The sequence below is a fragment of the Vanessa cardui genome, chromosome 21, assembly GCF_905220365.1.
Source record: "Vanessa cardui chromosome 21, ilVanCard2.1, whole genome shotgun sequence".
NCBI lineage: Eukaryota > Metazoa > Arthropoda > Insecta > Lepidoptera > Nymphalidae > Vanessa > Vanessa cardui.
This window is the reverse complement of record NC_061143.1, coordinates 357,768-380,787: the sequence shown is the minus strand read 5'-3', so window position 1 is coordinate 380,787 and position 23,020 is coordinate 357,768. Positions and strand designations below refer to the sequence as shown.

The 23,020-nt window shown below is 35.3% G+C and overlaps 1 protein-coding gene and 1 non-coding gene across 4 annotated transcripts in view; both read right to left on the bottom strand.

The window, feature by feature from the left end:
• LOC124538868 (calcium uptake protein 3, mitochondrial) overlaps window positions 1-23,020 on the bottom strand; it is an 80,684-nt gene that overhangs the window by 12,655 nt on the left and 45,009 nt on the right. The gene's annotated exons all lie outside the window — the stretch shown is intronic.
• On the bottom strand, window positions 7,032-7,231 carry LOC124539122. The gene has a single exon (XR_006967007.1). It is a non-coding gene; the product is annotated as a small nucleolar RNA U3 (small nucleolar RNA).

The window sequence follows — 23,020 nt, the reverse complement described above, 5'->3', positions numbered from 1 at the left end:
TCTGAGACAACCCGTTAGGTAGGATGTAATCTGTTTCGATGCGTTTATCAATTGAACTTACAATCAATGAAATAGATGTTGCTTTATAGAAATGTTTGTTGAATATATAAACATATTTATGTGTCTAACGGTGCTTCGGCATTATTAAATATTTAAGAGACCCTTAAATCGTTTATTAATGGTAAGTATACGAGCAGGTAAGCGGATCATCTGTCTAACTGTGCAAGCCGATGGTCAGCGTCAGTATCCTGTACTCTGAACTGAACGTTAGCAGTAAACGAAGAAATAACTCTCGCGTAAAAAAATTGTTTTTTCCGCGATACGTGTATCGAAACCTAAAATCATATCTTATCATAATCCTAAAGTTTATTTATAAGAACTAAAAGTAATGGTGACTCGACTAAATGAAAAAACAAATTTTAGATCAAATTTTCGCATTATCATTTCTAATAAACTAATATCTTTAAAAACAAAGTTATTTTGCAAATCTCTAGATCTTATAGTTTAGATCGTATGTTAATAAATAATTAGTCTGGACATTACCTTTTGCATAATTATATAGATTTTATATACTGGTATTATGTGGCAAAGTGTGAAGCCTCTGAATTGTCATTTGCGTTTCAAACGATATATATATTTTTTTAATTAAAATTAATCAATCATTTTTGTTTGATATTCGAAAGTATAACAACATTTATATAACTGATAGTTAAGATATTAAGTGCAACTGGATTTATGAAATACATTGTCGTAATATAATAGTATCTTCACTGACATGAACAATATACAAATTGTGACCTAAAATTTGTGGGGGTCCTAAATGAATAATCGATGCAAATTAAATCTATGGAACCAATGAAGTTCTAGACGCAATAAAGTGTCGCTAAAGAATCAACTCACAAATTCATCAGCCATTAAACGACACAAGCCGAACTCCGATCGTCCCACAAATACGTCGGAGGTAGCGGCCGATGGCTCAGTAAATCACCGGGGCCGCCATTAACCATATCGCGACATGTTCAACTAATACGTTACAAATATTTGTACAAAGGGCACTGTTCAACCGTCGGTTAGATTTATTGGTGCGGCGGCCATTACAAATGAGAGTAAAATAATAGTATTTATAATACTGCCTAAGAGCAAGATGTGATCAGGTAACAAGATTGTACGTCTTTTAATAGCGTCGTATCGTTCGTATTGGCTTAAATTGATTTGCTTATGGATTTTATTTATGAAAGTCAATCGAATTTCATCAAATTAATTCATCGGGAGTCACGAAAAAGTGATTAAATTTGGACAATAGGATTGTAATTGATGTAAATGAATTTAATTAGAAAATAAGTAATAAAAAGAATTAGTAAAATATATCATCCAAACCACTTAAAAGAATGTTCCAGTTAGTGATACAAAGTCTTGTAAAAAAAACATTTAAGTAAAAAATAGTCCTCTATAGTTTGATATGTCTCAAAAACACTTATACAAAATAAGAATTAATAATAATGTTATGATCATGTAAGGTTCAGGATATAAGCCTTCAAATTTATTCACGGTGTGTTTTTCAACACCAGCGATCTCCATTACCTGGACGAGAAGAAACGAATAATAATTATAACGTTATTACATTTCCTGAGAGCGGACAGGGTTTACGAGCGTCGAGGCGCACTATACAACACTTGCGTTACACACGGCGAGTGCTGTATGCGCTGTAGGGTAATCCAATCATAATATAAGTGCAATTGAAAACCGGCTTTAAATATACAGCAATAAAGATCATTAATAAATGATAGTATTATACTTAGTTGTATTGTTTCACTAAGATATAGCTTAAAGGAGATACAAATTATCTCCACTTACGATGAAACTTATGGTATTGTTTTCACAAATATCTGATTATTCTCTTGATTACGATCACTCAGAAGTTCTTTCTACGAATAATATTTGTTTCCGGTATTTGCAAATTATTTTTGAATTACAATTGGTTCCTGATCGGGACTAGGCTCCGCAGTATGACAAACAACCAGCTAGTAAATTTCCCACTGCTAGGCTAAGGCCTCCACAACATATTCCACCACGCTGTTTCAATGCGTGTTGGTGGAATACACATGTGACAGAATTTCAATGCAGGTTTCCTCACAATGTTTTTCTTCACCGCCGAGCACGAGATGAATTACGTTTGAAAGTTTGAAATACATTTAAGTTTGGTTGGTTAACTCCACTGTGGATGCGGTATTCTTGTATCGTTCGATCGTTATCACTTAACATAATCTAATTAGCTGTTAAGACTAATACTACCCCTATATTTCCATATTTTTCTCGTGAAAGTAAACTCGTTAGGGCTGACCCACAAAGCTGATCAATTATCGCACTTCGTTACAGTAATTACGGATACTGCGCGTCCTAATGCCGTTATCGTGACAAATCAGACGCAATCAGAGACCTCCGCTCCAGTGCGAACGAGACCTTGTAAATGTTCGTATTAGTCGACAGACGGTAACCACTACGTTGCTTAGGATGCTATTAATCACTTCTGACTGCGACTGCAGGGCTCAGTGCATGCTTTAAGAACATAGCGGACGGATTCTGATCAGAAGTATAAGCTTTAGAATATATATTCAATATTATATTAAGTTCTTTAATCAAACTAGTTTTGCATTTCATAGGTAAGTATACGAATCTTATAGTCTAGCTAGATATAAGTACATTCCTACTTTACTCATCTTACTTATACCTTGAATTTATTTTTCATCTTATACAAAAAATGAGCATTAGTCTTCTCGTTATAAGGCTATTCCGCTCGTAGTATCCACCACTCGATAAATCAAACTCCGCCTTTGAATCGCTAACTGCACAGCGTATGTTTTTGTGCAAATAGACAATCCGCCTTACCGCCAGCCCCGGCCAGTTCAGTGTTCACACTCTATTATTTGCACATTATTTGCGAGTCGTAGCAGGTATCACAATCAATCACGTAACTCCATTCAGCACGCTTACTCCACCACCTAGCGTTTAGCGCCACTACCATTGTACCCTAACTCACGACCATATATTTTTTAAATTGTTTAGATCTTCTGATGGTTTTGAAAAAAACTCTTTGTTATGTCAATCATACGATTTATTTAAATGAAAGTTTATTACTTTATTATATTTGGATCCAGTTATGACATTTGTTGTTTGTAACTTAAACAGATACATATCAAAGCAATCTAAGTTATACTTTAAGTAAAAGAGAACCAGTAACATTAGATGACATTTTTATTATATATGCACTTAATATTCCTAATTTAGAAATATATTATTATGAAAATCTAAAATCTTAATTAAGTCGAGTAAGAAGATCATGAGATACAGCTGCATTAAGTTGAAATCTGAATCCGACTTAAGAAGTTATCTTAAGTACGAGTCTAATTACTTTACGTAAGCTTAACCGTGTGCCGTAACTGGTATTTCCAATGTTACCCAACTAACAACTGAACAATGAACATTCTGGGACAGGATCGATGTCGAGCATTGGCCTAGCGCCAGTCAACTTGGTATTTTTGCCAATCGCACCTGACTGGTTTCTAGGCCAATGAGCACTGCAGTCTAGATTAATATCAGGCTAATACCCTACGCTGACAAGTGAATGACGAAATAAAAATACATTTACACAAGCAAATATTGAATCGTTACGAATTATTACGAATATTGAATAATTTTCTTCCTTGTTTGCTATATTGTTACTGTGACACGATTTTCACGTTGACGCACGCCGTCGATGTACAACTTTTTGGGAATTTCGTTTTGTAGCAATTAAAAGTAGATAATTGTGATAATTTATCGCATTTCATGACACTTAGTTCACCCCGGTTAATCTTCTTATCGCAAATAGTTAAGTTACAATAAGTAAACAATAGTTTGCGGCAGCTACTTATGGTAAAAAATCTTCCCCCTTTATCTTCCCTTTGTATAAAATAAGTAATATTTCAAGATATATTTATGATTTCACACGTCTTATATTTTGCTGCACTTAAAACATCCCTATTTTCACCACCGCAACAGTTAAGTCTTTTAAGTATATATTAAATCTATTGTATTGTGTAGAAAATTTTAGCATTCAATGGAAAACCATAATATAATTTTAAAATGATTCTGTTATGTGTTATATACTTCATAAGTTAAATATAATATTTTGTGTTTAGAGGTTTCATGGTCGAAAGTAAATTGGTAATCTTTTAATCTAAATTATAAATTGATACCAAAAACTTGTATTCTATTATATGTGTCCTATAAACTTAAGTTTGTCACTATTTTAAAGTGACAGATTACGGAACCAAAAATATTTGAAAGTGGAAATTGATCGAGTTACAAGAGTAATATCCGAGCAATGGCCATAATCACCATTCAGATAACAGTTGTCATTAGGATATCTTGGTCAGGAGTAACAGTTTAACGAGCAGTAATATATGGGGGGCAGCTAGACTCCGAGTGTGTGAACGATCGTACAGCTCGCATTTATATGAGTGTACATCGTTTAGGAGAACTTAACAAAAATGTCAGTTTAATTGGTATTACCAAATAATGAAAAAAATATGAACTATTTCGTAGTGTTTTTGATCTATTAAATTGAATACTATTATGTTAATTTGTAAATAATATTTTCTTGTTAGGCGTTAATGTAACAAAATAATACTACTTTGTGTTAGGGCTTAGTGCAAGCCCGTCTGGGTAGGTACCACCCACTCATCAGTTATTCTACCGCCAAATAACAGTACTCAGTATTGTTGTGTTCCGGTTTGAAGGGTGAGTGAGCCAGTGTAACTACAGGCACAAGGGACATAACAACTTAGTTCCCAAGGTTGGTGGCGCATTGACGATGTAAGGATTTGTTAATATTTCTTACAGCGTCATTGTCTATTGGTGATGGTGACCACTTACCATTTGCTCGTCCGCCAACCTATTCCATAAAAACAAAATAAAAACAAAAAAACAAAAACCTTTAATGGATAGAACTAGTAAGAGTAATACGTGAGGTGTATTATGACCAACGTGTTAAAACTTGGCGTAAAATTATAGAACTTAAAGCTCTGCTGTGAATGAACTTCACGATTGAGCGACTTAATTAAATATCTACAAATGAGATTAAAGTAACAGTGCACCTTTTAACGAAACATTTTTGACAGATTTAATCTTGGAGAAAAATTAGAATATTCCAGTATTAGTTAGTTTTTACGAATTCACAGATAATTATTCCCAGGCCATGCAGGTGGTGTTACGCTTAGCATTTCGCTTATAATAATACAAAATTTTGAAGTGTATCGTTAAGTATTAAAGACAGAGATATCCTCGCTTAGTTAACAATAGCTCTTTGGATATTGCCTGTAAAGTTAACATACAAACAACAACAACAACAGCCTGTAAATTCCCACTGCTGGGCTAAAGGTCTTCTCTCCCTTTGAGGAGAAGGTTTGGAACATATTCCACCACGCTGTTCCAATTGGTTTGTGGAATACACATGTGGCAGAATTTCTATGAAATTTGTCACATGCAGGTTTCCTCACGATGTTTTCCTTCACCGCTGAGCACGAGATGAATTTTAAAGACAAATTAAGCACTTTAATCAGCGGTGCTTGCCTGGATTTGAACCCGCAATCATCGGTTAAGATGCACGCGTTCTAACCACTGGGATATCTCGACTCTCGAAAGTTAACATAAAATAATTATATAAGGTTGGTAAATAAATTTAATTTTTGAGTGAGGTTTTGTAAACTTTGAAGAAGAGTTATATTTTACAAAACAATCCAAAAGTGACTGACCTGTCATCGTAAAACAAGTTCCAGAGGTGTCCTCTTTTCTTGGCTTTCCAAAAATATTTAGTATCGGAAAATTTCATGATTCGTGGACCCGTTAGCGGCACATTAACTCTACAGGGTCAAGGGACTCATTGAACTAGAATGACAATCATATGAATCTGGTGTCTCTGATAAGAACCAGCTCGATAGTTGTTTGTTTTGCATCTCATTATCAAGTGATGGCTTCCTCGGTTTCTCACCGGACGGGTCCGCGTTCGAATTTCGACGCTGGAATCGTACCAGCTCAGTTAATTTTTATCTAATTATAACAACTTGTGATTGACTTGGATTGATAAACTACATAATTGTATTATTATCTACGTTAATTAATTTATTATAAAATGATGTATGTATATAGTAGGATTACGTTTAACAGTTTGTCCGTATATTTATGTGCTAAAGAGTTCCTGATGCTGTGAAAAGATAGTTTTGAAACATTTAATAACGTGAATTAGCAGACTGATATGGCTATATGTAGTGAGTTAAGTATACATGTCATGTATTATGTTGACCCAAAAACCTGCCGATGATAATGGTACAAAATATTCAGCGGTTCTTGTAGGACGCGAGTTCAAATAAAACAGCAATGGTTTTATAGGCACAGAAGATAAACGTAACTATGAGACACACTGTCATCAACGCGTTTAAGATCAGAGAAGATCCAGAGAAGAATATCTTTAGTTTAAGTTTAGTTGGTTTTATTTCGAATTTATGAAATTTTCAGTTTATTGCTTACAAGATATGCTCATATTCATAATGTTATTTATAGTACTGACAAATTTTCGTTTACATTTTATATCATTTTTTCCACATATTAAATATGCTGAAGTTTTATGGAATTTGACTTTTTTTTTATGGTATAGGTTGGCGGACGAGCATATGGGCCACCTGATGGTAAGTGGTCACCATCACCCATAGACAATGACGCTGTAAGAAATATTAACTGTTCCTTACATCGTCAATGTGCCATCAACCTTGGGAACTAAGTTGTTATGTCCCTTGTGCCTGCAGTTACACTGGCTCACTTACTCTTCAGACCGGAACACAACAATAGTGAGTACTGTTATTTGGCGGTAGAATAACTGATGAGTGGGTGGTATCTACTCAGACGGGCTTGCACAAAGCCCTACCACCAAGCAAGTTGTACTTTCTTTAAGTTTAACTTTATTTATACTTTGAAATTTGTTAGTGTTTGTTAATTAAGCCGCTCAGACAGCGACAGCGCCCCACGCTCCCCAATAGAGAGGAGTGAACGATCATCGAGGGCTGGCGGCCGAAGCCGTCGCCCGCCTCACGCTCAGGGCGCCGCGCCACGTCTCCTCATCGCGACTGGTACGATCACACGTAATGTGTTGATCTCGTGAAGAGCTTACTATAGAAATGATCCTATGAAGTAAGGTCTTAGCTCCGATCGGCGCGACGGACCGGGGTGATTCGGCGCGCGAACATCTAGTCAGCGCGATTCAGTTTTGCTATTATATGATACACCGCCATCTAGTGGTAGATTTTTTAACTAATAGAATTATACTTGTTATACACAAAATATTTATCTCACCTCATTATGGCCAATGCTTATAATTTTTGTTAATATTTGACAGATTAAATTTGCACGGTAAATAATGGCTCGTTATATTATCCGGCAGTTATCTACAAGAATATACGAGTGATTCTGATTGAAGATCTCCAAAACTTGCTCTTCTGAGATAAACTTTCTGCAAAATTGTACTTCAAAACAGTTATGTAAAAGCAGTTTCAAAAGAAGTTGTACAGTTAATTCCCCACATATTACCAGGTAACGTTAAATAAAAATGTCGAAATGGGCCAGTGGTTAGAACGCGTGTATCTTAACCGATGATTGCGGTTTCAAGCCTAGGCAAGCACCACTGAACATTCATGTGCTTAATTTGTGTTTGTTTTTCATCTCGTGCTGGAAAACATCCTGAGTAAACCTTCAAGTGTCTAATTTCATAGAAATTCTGCCACATGTGTATTTCCACCAACCCGCATTGGAACAACGTAATATGTTCCAGGAGGCTTTGGCGCGGCAGTAGAAAATTTACAGGCGGTTGTTGTTGTTGTTAAATAAAGGTTTATTAAACAAACAGTCAATCGAATAATACTTGAGCGTCGGTGCTCAGTCGAGGGCGTCGTAACGCGATACTGCGGACCGCGAACCGTACTGTTCAACCGGGGTTAGTCACTGTGTCTGTGTGTCACGGCGGACAGTCGATACGAGATTTAGACCCTACTTACGTTATAAATACGAAAGTGTGCAATCAGCTCAAAAGCTGCGAGTATTTACATGTTATTTACTGCGTAATTATAACGCTTAATGCCCTAGATTATGAACTGTTAGCGCGTTAAGTACTCTCGTCTTGAATGGAAGCCTATTTACTAACGTATACAGGTATATGCCTACCCATTTATGTTTTATAGAAGTAAGCTCAAGTACTTTGTAGTATTTGTTATGCCGATGTATGTAATTTACCACATATTCCAAGAATACCTTAAACCAGATTTAAGATAAACAAAAAGTTTCGTATTTTTTATAAGACTACATTTTAAGGTATGAAGGCAAGCAACAGCCCGATAGTGCTTCACTTGTGGGGGAAATTTGCAGACGTTTTTCCAGATATTGTTACCATCGATTTGATGGCAGAATTTTTACGAATCATAATCTAACACTTAATGTTTTCATTCCCCATCATTCTTCCAAAATCGACATGAAATTAAGCACATGAAAGCTTATCAGCTGAGTTTACACGTCGATTGGATTTGAACCGCAAAAAAATAGAAAGAGAAAAATAAGAGATGGAAATTGATGTGGTAAAGTGGTGATTGCGACCAACATACCATACATAACACGAGTGTCTTCTATTCTTGAAAAATGGACTCCTATTTTTTAAACAAGATTCGTATATTAATTGGAATTGCATTATAATACGAGTATTGCACCCGACTGTACAACAGTCAGACTTTCTCTGTAACTCTAGTAGCGTTAGTTACATGTTTACTGTCACAATGAGTTACTTCGCGGACAGTTAACAGTCGGAGATTTATCTCCCTGCGAGCTGTTTTGTTATTAAATACAGAATCGCTAAATTAATTATTATCAATGTAGTTTTTAGTTTCTTTCGAGCAATACTATATATCAATTGGATAGTTAGAGGTAGCTTTCAATGTAATCTTGTGAACTGTCGATTCAGACTCGCTTGTAAGAGCTTACTTGAATACAATTTATTTTGATTTAAGTAGTTGTCATCACATTTAAGCATTACGCGGACCTCGTATGACTGATCATTTTAAATGTAGAAGAAATTTTATCCATTAAAAACAGTTTTATTTTAATATCGGCTGCCATTGATCGCTGTGAATTTCTTTTAGTTAGCAAGATTTCACCTTCGTCTATTGACAAGGATAATTGAAGAAATATAAAACACTTCTTATGCTGACTACGCGCCCATTTGTATAAACATAGGACTTGACTAACCAATTATCAATACGTGTAACTGTTTGTCGTGAGAATTAATGACTATTAGGTGGTAAGTACAAACGCAGAGTTTGTCACCTTGTGCCTCCAAACACACGAGCTGACGATAAACTTACACCAGAATCTCGATCCTCAAATGCACGTCAATGAAGTGGCAAATCTATTAGCGCTTACCGTCCTCATTAAGTGGTGAGGGCTATTAACGAGATTTCGAATAGCGTTACTGTTAGTGAACTTCTTAACCGCTAAACCGATGATCCCGTGGGATTCCAGGGAGACTATAAATAATCCGGGACACAGCCGTAATGGCTCTTACTGTATTTCAAGTAATCTAGTTCACCTTTGAACTTTGGGGTAATAAGTTTAGATGGATGTTTTAAAGTAACTGCGTCTGCCGCGTTCGCCGCGAGATAACGTGTAGCGTAATTTACTTCGCTTGTAATAAATATGTTCACATCATATTATGCTTATTTATTTACATATTTGTCTGTCTTTATTATTCATGTACGAATCTAAAGAGTTACCATTCTTTGTAACTAGATCATTATTTTTTTCGATGAATGCTAGTACTCTGATAGTTTAATATAATGCTAGATCTCTTAATGTATGTTTAAAATAAAATAGGAAAAAACATAAAAGTCCATACTAAGTCAATGCACGTGTTACAATTGTGTTTTTGTTGTTGTTTTCACCGTCGTTTTTGTTATCATCGCTGACGACGACGATATTATTAAAATTTATTTACAATAGGAGAGAAAGTATTGAGACAGATCAGTATTACGGTTTTTTTGTCACGAAATAATAGTTTTTTAATGGACATTTTATACGCTAGAGTTAGTGTTAGGGCTTTGTGCAAGTCTGTCTGAGGCGATACTCATCAGATACTCTAGTATTTGAAGGGCGAGGGAGCCAGTGTCAGGATTGGCACAATATAAAAAGTCTTCTAAGGCTAGTGGCGCATTTGTCATGCAAGAATGGTTAATATTTCTTTCAGCGCCAATATCCATGGGCAATGCTGAGTAGTCATGGCCACTTATCATCAGATGGCCATTTTTCCCGTTTTCATTAAAACATAAACATAACTAGACTAAATGAAATCTTCACCTTAACCTTACACGAACAAGCGTTAAATAGCAATTTCATTGATATAAATAAGCACGATTATGAACTACAACTACTGCATGTTCGACAGTCAAATAGAGCCTTCGATTCTGAGAGGTTAAAAGCAGAGATAGTTTAGTGCTTCGGGTTCAAATCCAATGATTAATGCGAAATCCTTAATCCGCGTTGGAACAGCGTGGTAATGTTGTCTCTTATTAGTATACTAATTTGCATACTATCTGTTTCTTAGGCTATGAGTTATAAAAACATACAAGAACAATACAGTATACCAATTTACTCGTAAATATTAAACTGAATATATGTTTAGTATTACGTAAGAGCATTAAAATATAGCTAAAACGAAACAAACAAGTTTAACGAGATTACGCATCATAAGACATACACACGAGCCATTAGCCCCGCGGATATAACTCCTGACTCAAGTGTTTGTGATCCTTTTAAGCACAATTAGCGGATATATCGTAACGAAGAAGCAACTAGTTTTTTATAGGCTCGAAACAATGACTTACTGTGGAGACTACGAAACAGTCATAGGCTCGCACGAGCAAACCGCCACGTAGCCACCACCACCACGTGTTGCCGTGACAGCCACTCAGCTACGATGATGCCATGTCTCATTGGTTTTTCATCTTGCATCAATACATAGTATAAAAAAAATCACTTACCGCTGTCTGTCTCTATGTATGCTTAGGTCTTTAAAATTAAGCCACGGATTTTAATGCGTTAAATATATAGTACAATATAGTAGAGAAAAACCGATCATTTTAGAGTTTTCTAAAGTGATGTCGTAAATAAACAAATTTTTTTGCGCTTACATTGCAATTTGCAAATTGCAATCCTACGAAATAGATCAAAATAACAGTATTGTACACATTATAGAGATCGTCAATGAAGTCAGTCAGACATTCTGTAGTATATTTTGTATCACCCGTGCGAATCCACTATTCATATCACTATCATAGGCGGATCACTATTCATACAATAATCGACAAACGCTATGGACGAAACGAAAACGGAAAAGCTTAGAGCTTATCCAACTACGCAGCTCCAAGATTCACTTGGCAGAATTACAAACGATACAGGCAGGAAACCTCACGATGTTATTCCTTATCGGGTAGTTAAGTGAAGCGAGCCAGTGGAACGATACAGAACTTCCATCCATGCTGGCGGAGCATTGATGGTTGCAACACTGGCTTATATTTATTAAAGACGAATGTTTATAAGCGGTGGTGATTTGGTGGTCAATTAGTTCGCCTTCCTGCTACAAATGAAAACGTTCGTTTTTGATTTATCCGTTTTTACTGGACTGTCTTGATTACCCCCCCGGGAACAATCAATTATAAAACAAAATTCAATGGCTTTTATTATACTATGGATAGCTCACAAGGCTATACCACTTGATATAACATTTTTTATCTTTATGCTCAAAAACAGTTCGCAAATATTTATATGAAACTTCCTCTCGAATCTTAAATTGCTAAGATAATAATAATTTATAATCCTCATCTCGTAACTATTAGAGTCATAGAAACATAATATGCAGTACATAATCCGGTGCTATCGCTTCCTAGCGGTTTCTCGCAGACAACCTTTGAGTTAGGATAATCGAAAATTGAGTAAAGAAAACGTTAGGGCGAGTGCTGCAATTATTTATCCACACACACTCAATAATAACTTAGTAAATATCTCGCGCCTGGTAGTGGTACTATCAATATTTATATTTATATTAAGCTACAGTGGCTTAACTTAAGGACATTAAAATGTAGCATACAAGCGCGCTAACACATGGAAAGAAAGCGCCATGTTACCGTATTGCTGACTTTTTTTGCGCTGGAATAATTCATTACGCGTTTTCACTGTGTGAAGTGGGGGGTATGTGGGATTCGCTGATGCCCAGGACTAAAACTAAAAACCAGCGGTAGTGGTAACTAGTGTAACTACAGGCGCAAAGGACATAACATTCCCAATGGTGGCACCATTGGTGATGTAAAGAATGGTTGTCTATGGACGTTGGTGTCCATTTATTATAAGGTGGCCCATTTGCTCGTCAGGGGGCGCCACACGATCGCTACCGTTTCCCTGCCTAGAGAGACCTCGATTAATTTTATTTTAAGATAATACATATCTTAGTGTTTTGACTGATTACATAGTATCGCATATAGACACCAAAATTGATAATACTGATAATGATGTTGTAAACATGCATATTGTTCCCAGATCAACGTGGATGCTGCACCGTTAATTGGCAGCTTAAGAGATCAAATTCGCTTCCACCAGCTACAGGAAGCACCTCATTCATCTTCCAGTCTAGTGTAAGTCTTGGTCTCAATCGCTATATATGATTCTTTTTATGAACAAAGCTGCAGCTTCACTGCCATCGTCAGCGTACAAGATTGTCAATCTGTTTTATTATTAATTTGTTTTCGCTAACTGTATTTAAAACATAATTAATTTTAAGTAACAGATTTTAGGAGATATTTCATAACATGTTAATCATTTCTTTTGTATCGTTGTAACATCTGAAGGCGAGACTGACGTCAAAACAACGGCCGAGTTTAATTCGTTTCTGACATTTCCGAAACTGATGAAACATAACCGCTTTGAGACTCGAGTGCCAACCTTTGTGACGATTCGGTTACTTCATTCGGTTCTAGGTTCTTCAAGAAACGAATCGTTTCTTGAAGAAATGATTCTTCAAGAAACGATTCGTTTTGCTAGCGGATATTAGAAGGCATTCGGTATACAAATCCCTAATAAAAAATTCAAATTGCATTCGACTTGTTGATGCAATTTGAAAGTTTGCCTACGTCTAAATTGAATTCTTTAGACATATTAGTCAATTATTGGTAACGTCAAATATACATTTGCCTTGTCTACAAATGAAATGGATAATGTCTTGCCTTTGGTTCAGTCCGCTAACTTTTAATTCATGATATATTAATGCTTACGTGAATTCGCCGACTGGTAGTCCCACTTTATTTCATATGGTAGGGATGTATCCCTGAATATTTTTATTGATCTCAAATTAGTATTTTCAGTTAGGATTATTAATAAATTTTTCGTCTATGTGAGCACAGTCGCGTGCACCAATCTGTGTTGTCTGAGGCCTGAGGGTTACATAATTCCGAGCAGTTACGCGTAGTTACGTCACGCTGTCGAATCGATAAATCTTCGAGTGTCGTTTGTTACGAACTCAATCAAAATTCTTCCATCCGCCGCCGCCGCCCACCGCCTCAACTATTATGGCACCTCGGGTGTTACCATTAAACGCTATTAATACACCTTCCCTTAAAGCCCCTTTCACACTATGATTGCTTTCAAACATTATTTATTAAAGTAACCTAAGATCATAAAATATTACTAAACCAGGCATACAAGATTGCTTAGACGATAAAGAGCGTGGTGTTAGGATTCGTTAATTTTTATATGAGATACTTAAATTTAGTTAATATTTAACTGAATTAATTTGTATGTTGTAATAAAAATAATAATTACTTAATAGTAATAGAGTCTCTTCAGGGTGAAATCTGCATTTCTAGCCGGTAGAAGATTTAAAATTAATTTAATTTAAAAACGAAATTTCAAAACTTCTTTACAGTGCCTACTTGAATAAAGTATACTTTGTTTTGGAATAATAAGAATCTGGAACATGTCAAACCGAAGCCGGAAGTAGTTTAAAAACCCATTACTGGACCCCAAGTGTATACACCGCCTTTAGTTTTACATATGTCATGTGTGTTTTTTTGATAATAATTTACGTTAATGGCGAAACGAATGATTCAAATCGATGGTCGATGTTAAATATTTGTTTAAATTGTGACCGGTTCCGTTTAGATTCAAAGACGCACAGACCAGTATTAAGTTAAACACATACGTACTTATACAGGTAATTAGACACAGTGTTAATTCTATTTTTGTATCGACTGTAACTTACTCAAGAGTATATTTATCTCACTTGTACTATTGTTGTTCTTGTATATAAAATTGGAATTCTTTGTTGTTAATTTTGCTAGCTTCTTAGATTTTACCTCTTAACGTCCTAGGTTTCAATTTAAAGCCAATAAAAAGTCATTCGCTTTTACTGATCTTAACACAGATACAATTCGTCACGTAGCCGTTTTCTAAAGTCTTAATTCAAACGTTTGTCTTATAATTAACATTACAACTTATAATATAACATAATTACATTTGATTACATTGGACACGTGCCTTGTGTGTCCTTATACACCATCAGTACAAATTTTTGTCGAATACAGTTTAAAAATTAAAATCAAAAAATATACTTTATTTAAATAGGCTTTCACAGGCCATTTTGAATCGTCATTTAACTGTTTTAAGCTTATATCTGCCAAGTATCTGAAGATGTTCGATGTCCACACAGCGCATCTCATTAACGTTTCAAATGTAAATTCATAATCATTTACATTTGATTTGATATTTTGCTTACAGCTTAATTAGTCGTTTGAGTTGGGTTCGCACTCAACTCAAACGGTTGCCAGCACTTTTAGTGAATTTTACATAAAGTGGGTTCAATCTCGCAACTGAATTTTAAAACAGCAGCAAACGAGCTCAAATTTTGCATATTCTTTTGGCGCTGGTACCGAAATGTAGTTCACTAACGTTGTAGATTTTTCAAAACTGTCACCTAAATGAAAGATTTTCTCAACAAAATCTTTAAAGCCGTTCGAAAACTTAATTGTTTTTACAAAGAGTGAAATTTATAAAATTATATTTATTTATATAAATGGGTTATCTACATAAAACATCTTTATATCATTTATCAATGAACTTGCAAAAAAGTAAAGCATTATAACAAGAGCGTTAGTAGCAAACGCTGTGACCTTAAAAGCTGTAATTGTTTCTTCAATATTGGATTCCGACACTATTTATAAAATGTATACGATTAAATTTAGCCATCGGTGAGACAGTGTGTAATTGTCCAATTAACTACTGGGCTAAGGCCTCCTCTCATTTTGATGTTTTAGGGGCACTCCACCTCACTGCTCGAATGATTTTTGTATGATTTTCATCCGATATGTAATTGTACTCGTCGGGTATTGAAAGAACATGAAATATCAGTAACGCTTGCCTAGATTGAAACCCACGAACATCGGTTAATATGAATCAGTTTCATCCACTGGGCCACTTCGGCAACGTTTATGTATGGATTTTAAAGTATCATTAGTTTATCTCCCGCGCAGGCGCGCCGCCGGCGGACGTATGAGTGATTTAGACGAGCAAACACGGCCATTCGTAACTGTCCAATCGCAATTAAACAATACTTTGTGAATTTCATCTCGCGCTCGATCTGACGTCAGCTGACGGGAGCGGAGCTTGGAAGGCACTTGCGAGATCCGTTTGCATTGTGTATTTTTATAAAGCTTTGTGTACACGCAACGTGTAGCTGTGTACGAGTATTAATACGACACTAGTCATTCTATACAATGACACTGCTGAACCAATTGTGATGAAATATTCGGTAATTCGTTTGTAGGTGTGTGTTACAAAGGTGTGATATTCATACGCGATGAATAGATCACTATTGATGACTTACCTCATAAAGGTTAAGAGGGAAGTCGCTGGTACCAGAGAATATGTTTATTTGTGTGTTTCTATTATCCTTAAATGCGCGTAACAATACCTGAACAGGCAAGTTAACCGAATGACAAGAAGACAATGTTGAGTTATATCTTTAAAGTTATTAATTTTTCAATTAATTTTTAACTTTTTTTGATAACCTTTAAATTTAATTGTACTAACTGCGGTATATACTTAAGAGATTAATACCTGTTGACTTCCAAGCAGAATATATTAATTTAAATAATTGTATACTAACATGACTTTGTATTTTTTAAATTTTAAAAAAGAGTAACTACTTAGTTTCTTGCCGGTTCTTCTCGGTAGAATCTACTATCCGAAACGGTAGTAGCTTCACTTAATTGTAAAATGACGATTCAAAAGTGCTTGTAAAAACCTACTTGAATAAAGTTTATTTCGATTTGATTTGATCACGAGGGTCGTTTTGGAAATATAGAAAATAATTCGAAAAATTGTCATTGCAAGTCTGGACTTGAGATTGAGCTTGAATAGCAATAATGCCTGATTCTACGTCAAAAGATCTCCCGTCGGATACTACTCTCGCAACGGATGATAAAAGTAAAGGAAGAAAGTGTGTATCTTTATTAATACCCTATTGCAATACGTCATAGAATCATCCAATATTTTATAAAGAATTAGTATTTTTTTATGTATTCTAGTTACTAGTCTAGTGTTTAAGCATAGTCTAGTTTTGCATTAATATTTGTATTACAAGAATATGTAGAGAAATTAATGGATTAAACATTAATACTTATTTATAATAAAAAGGTACTCGTAAGGTCTCCATACATGTTAGATGTTTATTTTCTCGAAACACTTTAGTAACCGATTGCACTTAATGTCATGTGCATATTTAATAATCAACGATTAACATACTCCGGAATTTGAAACAAGTGAAAGCTGTACACGAGGGAACAAGAGTACAAACAGGAAAGCTTCAAAACGCACCGACTGGTTCAGAATCTATTGCGCCGACTGTACGAGTTATTTAAAAAGTAACTCAATCGAATGTTTGTTTGGTGACACGACACGTAAATCTTTTTTGAGTTTTCGTTTGAATAAAACCGAATAGAGGCTCAGTTCTATTAAATTGTTACCGATGATAGACTTATGCAATGATGTTGTAGTAAACAGATATGTTATTAACGCGCAAAAAGTGAAGACTAGAAAACGTCCTAATTGGGACCTTTGCCTTTAGTTGTTTTACGTAGTAATACGTTATAATACATCATAATTATGTAGTAATAAGTTTTGCGTAATTAAAACATCTAGTTATCCCTTTTACCGATTGTTTTTATCAAGCTATCCTTTTTACTTGTAACGAAATGTAAAAATAAACTAAAATAAACGGTCCTCGGCGCGGCACACTTTTTTCTGTTGTTTAGTATGGGTATAACATATGTGTTTATTAGAATATCATTGGGCTTATGTAAAACCAGCAGATTTGTATCGGCACTCAAACTTTATACTTTTAGAATTGCACTATATTATCTTGATCAAATGTATTAGTGAAATCATAACACCTTAAATCCCACTGCTATCTATTATCTATAGTCAATGTGAAGAGAGGTTTAGTAATTATGTTCTATTAAAGACGCTTCACACGGAATGGAGTTGAAGGGGGCTTGTCTCAGAAATACATAAGCTATGTCCATGCGTTAAGAGGGAGATAAATATACACGAACAATGTAACTCGGCTAACGGTGCGCGTATCTCCTCAGCGCATTATCCGAGTTCTTCCGCTGAAGGGTGAAGCCTGCTGAGAGCTCCCCGGCGCCGGCCGCTATCGAGATAACGACGACTGATAACGGACCAGTGATTCTGTAATCACGATTTGCACTCACTACGTTTTCAATTTATACGGGAATACGCTGTGCAACCTTACGTCTAACCACTTCGGTTTATTCTAACACATTATATGCATATTGTATGAAATTATCCAATCTCTACTTAATACTATAAATTTGGAAGTAGCTCTGTCTGTCTGTCTGTACTTTTTTGCATAATACATGACAACCAACACCCTAAAAGCGAGCAAAGCTGCAGGTGACTACTAGATAATCACATTTTACGTCTGAAGTCTTTTGTCAAATGTATAAGAAAAGTTAATTACGTACGTAACAATATAGTCAAGGCCACTAGGACAGATCTGAAGCAGAAGTGGTGTTATTTGTCGCCCAAGACTAGAGCCTTACAAAATTTCTCAACAGAATATCAATATTTCTACTGCTGTATAATCTAAGTACTGGAATAGCGACGCAGTTAAACTTTATCCAAAGAATTAACGCAATGTTTATTTTACAAAACGAATTACAACTGTATTTGAGTTAACGATGAATTCAGTTATGATTCGCGTGTAGGGATCAACTAATAATATACTCAAACTTCAAACAATTTATCGAAATCAATAATTATTGATTTAAAATGTATGTTTATTTTAAGATTTTACACAGGTGATTTCAACTATTTTATAGTTTTCAATTATTTATTTATTTATTCAATTTTATTCTTGTGTGTATAAAACCTTTGTAGGACAATAACTGCTGTCTATATCATCTACCAAAACACATATAAAGCTTATATAATACTAGTTGTCACTCCCGGCTTCGCTTACGTTTAAGGGGCTGTGTATCATATGCTAGGCAAAAAGTTAGCCTATGAAGGACATAGGCCTTCAAGTTTGCTTCATGTAAAATTTCATCAAAATCGTTTTAGTGGTTTGGTCGTGAAAGAGTGACAGACAAACAAAGCTACTTTCACACTTATGATATAGTATAAATAATTTAAATACTAACTGCATTTGAAATCATTTTGAAATCCACATCAGAATACATGTTACAGTCAAACCGAATATTGGAAAGGATCTATTACAAGTTAAACAAATTTATTGCGTTTTATAGACTCTTATATTACTGTTCATTAATATTTATAACACTATAAATATTTAATAAAGGGCCCTTCAGACTTGACGCGATACAACTCGGAGGAGAGCGAAGACGGGCATTAAAGCGTCATAAACAGATTAACAATAACGCCACGGTTATTTGTATGTATTAAAAGTTTTATAATCTCTTCGATATGGATTATTATAATAGTGTTTGTTGTGTTAATAGATAGATCATATATGTTTTCGTCGAGCACAGTATGGCAATATATAACAATGAAGTTTAATACACGAAGTTCCCTTTGCATTATTCAAAATAGAACAGCATCCAATCAATTAGGAACTCTTTGCCAATAAAACAACTCAATCTCGATGCTCTAATATGTCTCTCTCCGATTTAAACAAATCAACAAACGCTGAAACCCTTAAAATATAAGTAAGAAATTCGTTAATTACGATAAAGTATTTGAAAAAAGAGATAATTATACTTAATATAAACATCCAATGCTCTTTATATTACATATATATTTAAATCTAGTAATATTCAAAGTAAATAACTAATTACAAATTATTAATCAACGATTAAACGAAATAACCATAAATACTGTTTGGTCAAGCGCCTCACAATTAGCTGTTATATAAAATGAATATTCAAAAGGCATTAAGTTATTAGCTATCTGACTCGTGTGATAGAAATATGAGTTTAATTATATGAAAAACTGACGTAAGACAAGACAATTTTGTTTGATTGTGACAATTTAATACAAGCCTAGTGTCCGCAGGGATCTCTTAAAGTGTTAACCTGGCCTTTCGTCCTTTTATTTTGTGACGTGACATGTTGTTGGCAAACTGTTGTCAATATTGGTAAGGCTGCAAATTATTAATATTGATTGGTACTGATTTTTTATACATTTTCGTTTTTTCTCTTGAAAAATTTGTGTCTACTATCATATAATATGCATGTTTTTTACATCTAAAATTTCCTCTACAATAACTCGGTTTATTGATGAAAACCGTGTATTCATAACGATTTTCTATACCATCCCAAAAGCTATTCGAAATTGCAAGGAAAGTAATTGTGCAAAGTTGTTTACGACAACCCTTATTCACATATGTAGAATAGGTTATAAAAAAATTGGTAAAAATGTATACAGTTGGTAATCTTTCGTACAATAAATTATTAAATATATTAAAGTTTACTTTCCTAATTATGAGATTAGTTTAATATTATTAAATTAAAAATTATTAATAAAATGTAATATGCAATACATAACTACAATAAAAGTAATAAAATCTATTGATAAAATGCAAAAAATAAAGTAATTCTCGGAATCACAGACGAAGACGGAGACACGATCTGAGCGAACGTCTCACGATTAACTAAATAAAGAGGTTCATTCAGCTCGCAAGGAACTCGCACTTACAGACCTGCCCGAGCTGAGAATTTACGGAGAAGGCATCAATGACAAAAGCTCTATTAAAAGCTTTCTTTGACGATGTCATTATGGAATGCACTAGGCTAAGCTCATCGTTTGTAATTACTGTTGTAACATAAAATACTAATAAGATTTTAATATATTATTGTCATAAATCCTAAAGGTAAAGAGAATGTGTTGGACAAAATTAGAATGAGTAGCTATATTTGATAATAAAATAATAATAATAACAGCTTGTAAATTTCCCACTGCTGAGGAACAGCTCTCTTTTTGAGGAGAAGGTTAGAAGGATATTCCACCACGCTGCTCCAATGCGGGTTGGTGGATATATTTGCTAGAGCTTTACAAATATGCAAAATAAGTTATATTGAAATTATGTAGATATAGACGGAAATATAAAAATGAACTAGCGTATCCAGATTGTAAGGTAACTCGAGGCGGCGCACACGCAGTCAACACGACGAACACTGGACCGCGCTCGTAAGTCAGATAACGGGCGTGGGCGCGTCCACCGGATTGAGCCGTGAACACTGACGGCGCGAGGACGGCGCTGTCGTGCTATGGCCTGAGATATTGAAACGATAACACGTCAAACTGCTCACTCGGCTGCCATGTTCTCGGGAGCCGGGAGCGCCATAAAGTAGCACATTTAGGTCAACTCCTCGTATGGAAACATTTCGTCCTGCTGTTTCCGCTTGCAAAATATTGCGAGATCTCACTATGCTAGACTATGCACGATAAACATTAAACGATATATAGAATAAATAAAAAAGTTTTATCAATCTTAAGTTCGCGAAGGCGGGAAAATGCAGTTAAATAAACAATTTCGAGAGGACACAACGTTGAAATATCAATAAACAAAGGCTTATGAACTGAATGTTTGCTATAATAATTCACTGCCAACGAAAAGCCCTTATTGACCTTGAGATAAAACGCAATCAGCTTGAAGGGTCGCACCACACGGAACTTCGCTAAATTTACATTCATGGAAACGATACGGGAGGTTATCTCGCTCGTTCGGACTTAAAGAATGGCGTCTATTCCAGCGGCGCTGCAGATAGCCGAGCGAAGCTATTTAATATTAAAATTACTCCAGCATTATGTGTTTCTTATCGTTTCGGTTTCCGCATCGGCCGCTCGCAGCCCTGGAGTGCCCACTTTATTCGGACAAAAGGATCGCCGTCTGTTTGTGTGACTTTAGCAAATGATCTCGAATTTGGATGCGATTCGAGACTGTATTGTCCGAAACCCTTTGTACTGCGAGGACGCGGTGGCGCTTCCGTGTTGTAGAGTTGCTGCAATACCTGCGCGACGACTTCACATGGAACAGTGGCAATGGATATACTATATAATTTTTTTAACATTCTTATAAAATGTTTATGTGTAACTAAGTGGGAGGAGTCCAGATTAGAACACGTTTTTTTTAATACTCGGTAATGTCTATGGCCATGGTGACCACATCCACCAGGTGGGCCATATACATACCTATTTAATTTAGAAAAAAGAAACATGTGTTTTTCATTGCTGCTGAAATGGTCAAGGCCACTCTGTGGTTAGCATGCATGCGTTCATGTGCTCTAATTGTGATTATATTTTATCACTCCCTGACTCAGCCAAATTTTCAGTAATGAAGCTATAGGTGTGATCTCAAAAGGTATAAAAAAGCTGTCTCCGCGCCCCAAGTTGCATATTCATACCGAGTCCATGGTTCACACACAGTTATCAGACTGAGCCTCACCAGACACGAGTGACGATAAAAATGCGATTCAATTTGAATTACAAATCTCAGACATAATACTTCTTACGATTGTTTTATTTTTCCTAACCCATTCCAGCACACATTCGACCGCCGTCCTCTTGTTTTGTAAAGCTTTAATGCTCACTATTACGACCGATGAAAATATCACGAGGAAATATCAAATGTTTTGCATGAATTATTCCGTAGAAATGTTGTTGACCTGGAACGGAGCGATCTGTTCGCTTCATGTCTGTTTTACGGCGACGTAAAACGATCACGCTTTAGGAGACAATGTAGGGAACAGCTTGGCATGTTAAGCGTGAAATACTTTAATATACTTGACACATTACGGTGTTTTGATCTCAGCGATGAGATAGAATTTGGAAGGAATCGCAGCTAGTTTCTATAAATAAATAATATTTTAAACAGATGAATACTTAACACGGAATTATTGTTCGATGCTTTGAATGTATTTAACCCTCATGAGTCAATTGGTGCAAAAGATAACTTCTAAGTTTCTTGTTGGTTCTTCTCGGTATATCTACATTACGAAACACTGGTAGTCCTATAAATTAATTCAATACTGTAGAAGACGATTTTAAGTATGCTTTGACAAATATATGAATGGCTTTAATTAAAGGTATTTGGTCCCATAAAATACTACTCTCTATTTAACGGCAATTGGTCAACCTCACCGTCAAACGTGGCCAATGTAACAGCTATTGGTATAACCTTACTTTGCACTTCAGATTGAGTATTAATTGAAGTCAATCAAGGACTGATATTATGAGCGCCGTCTTTTCCTCATGTCTATACAGACACACCAATAAAAACCGATCTGTCTCCATCACAAAATATCAATACAAATATGTGCCTTTTTTCCGTGTCGAATATTTTCCATTCACGTTTTTGTATTAATTATTT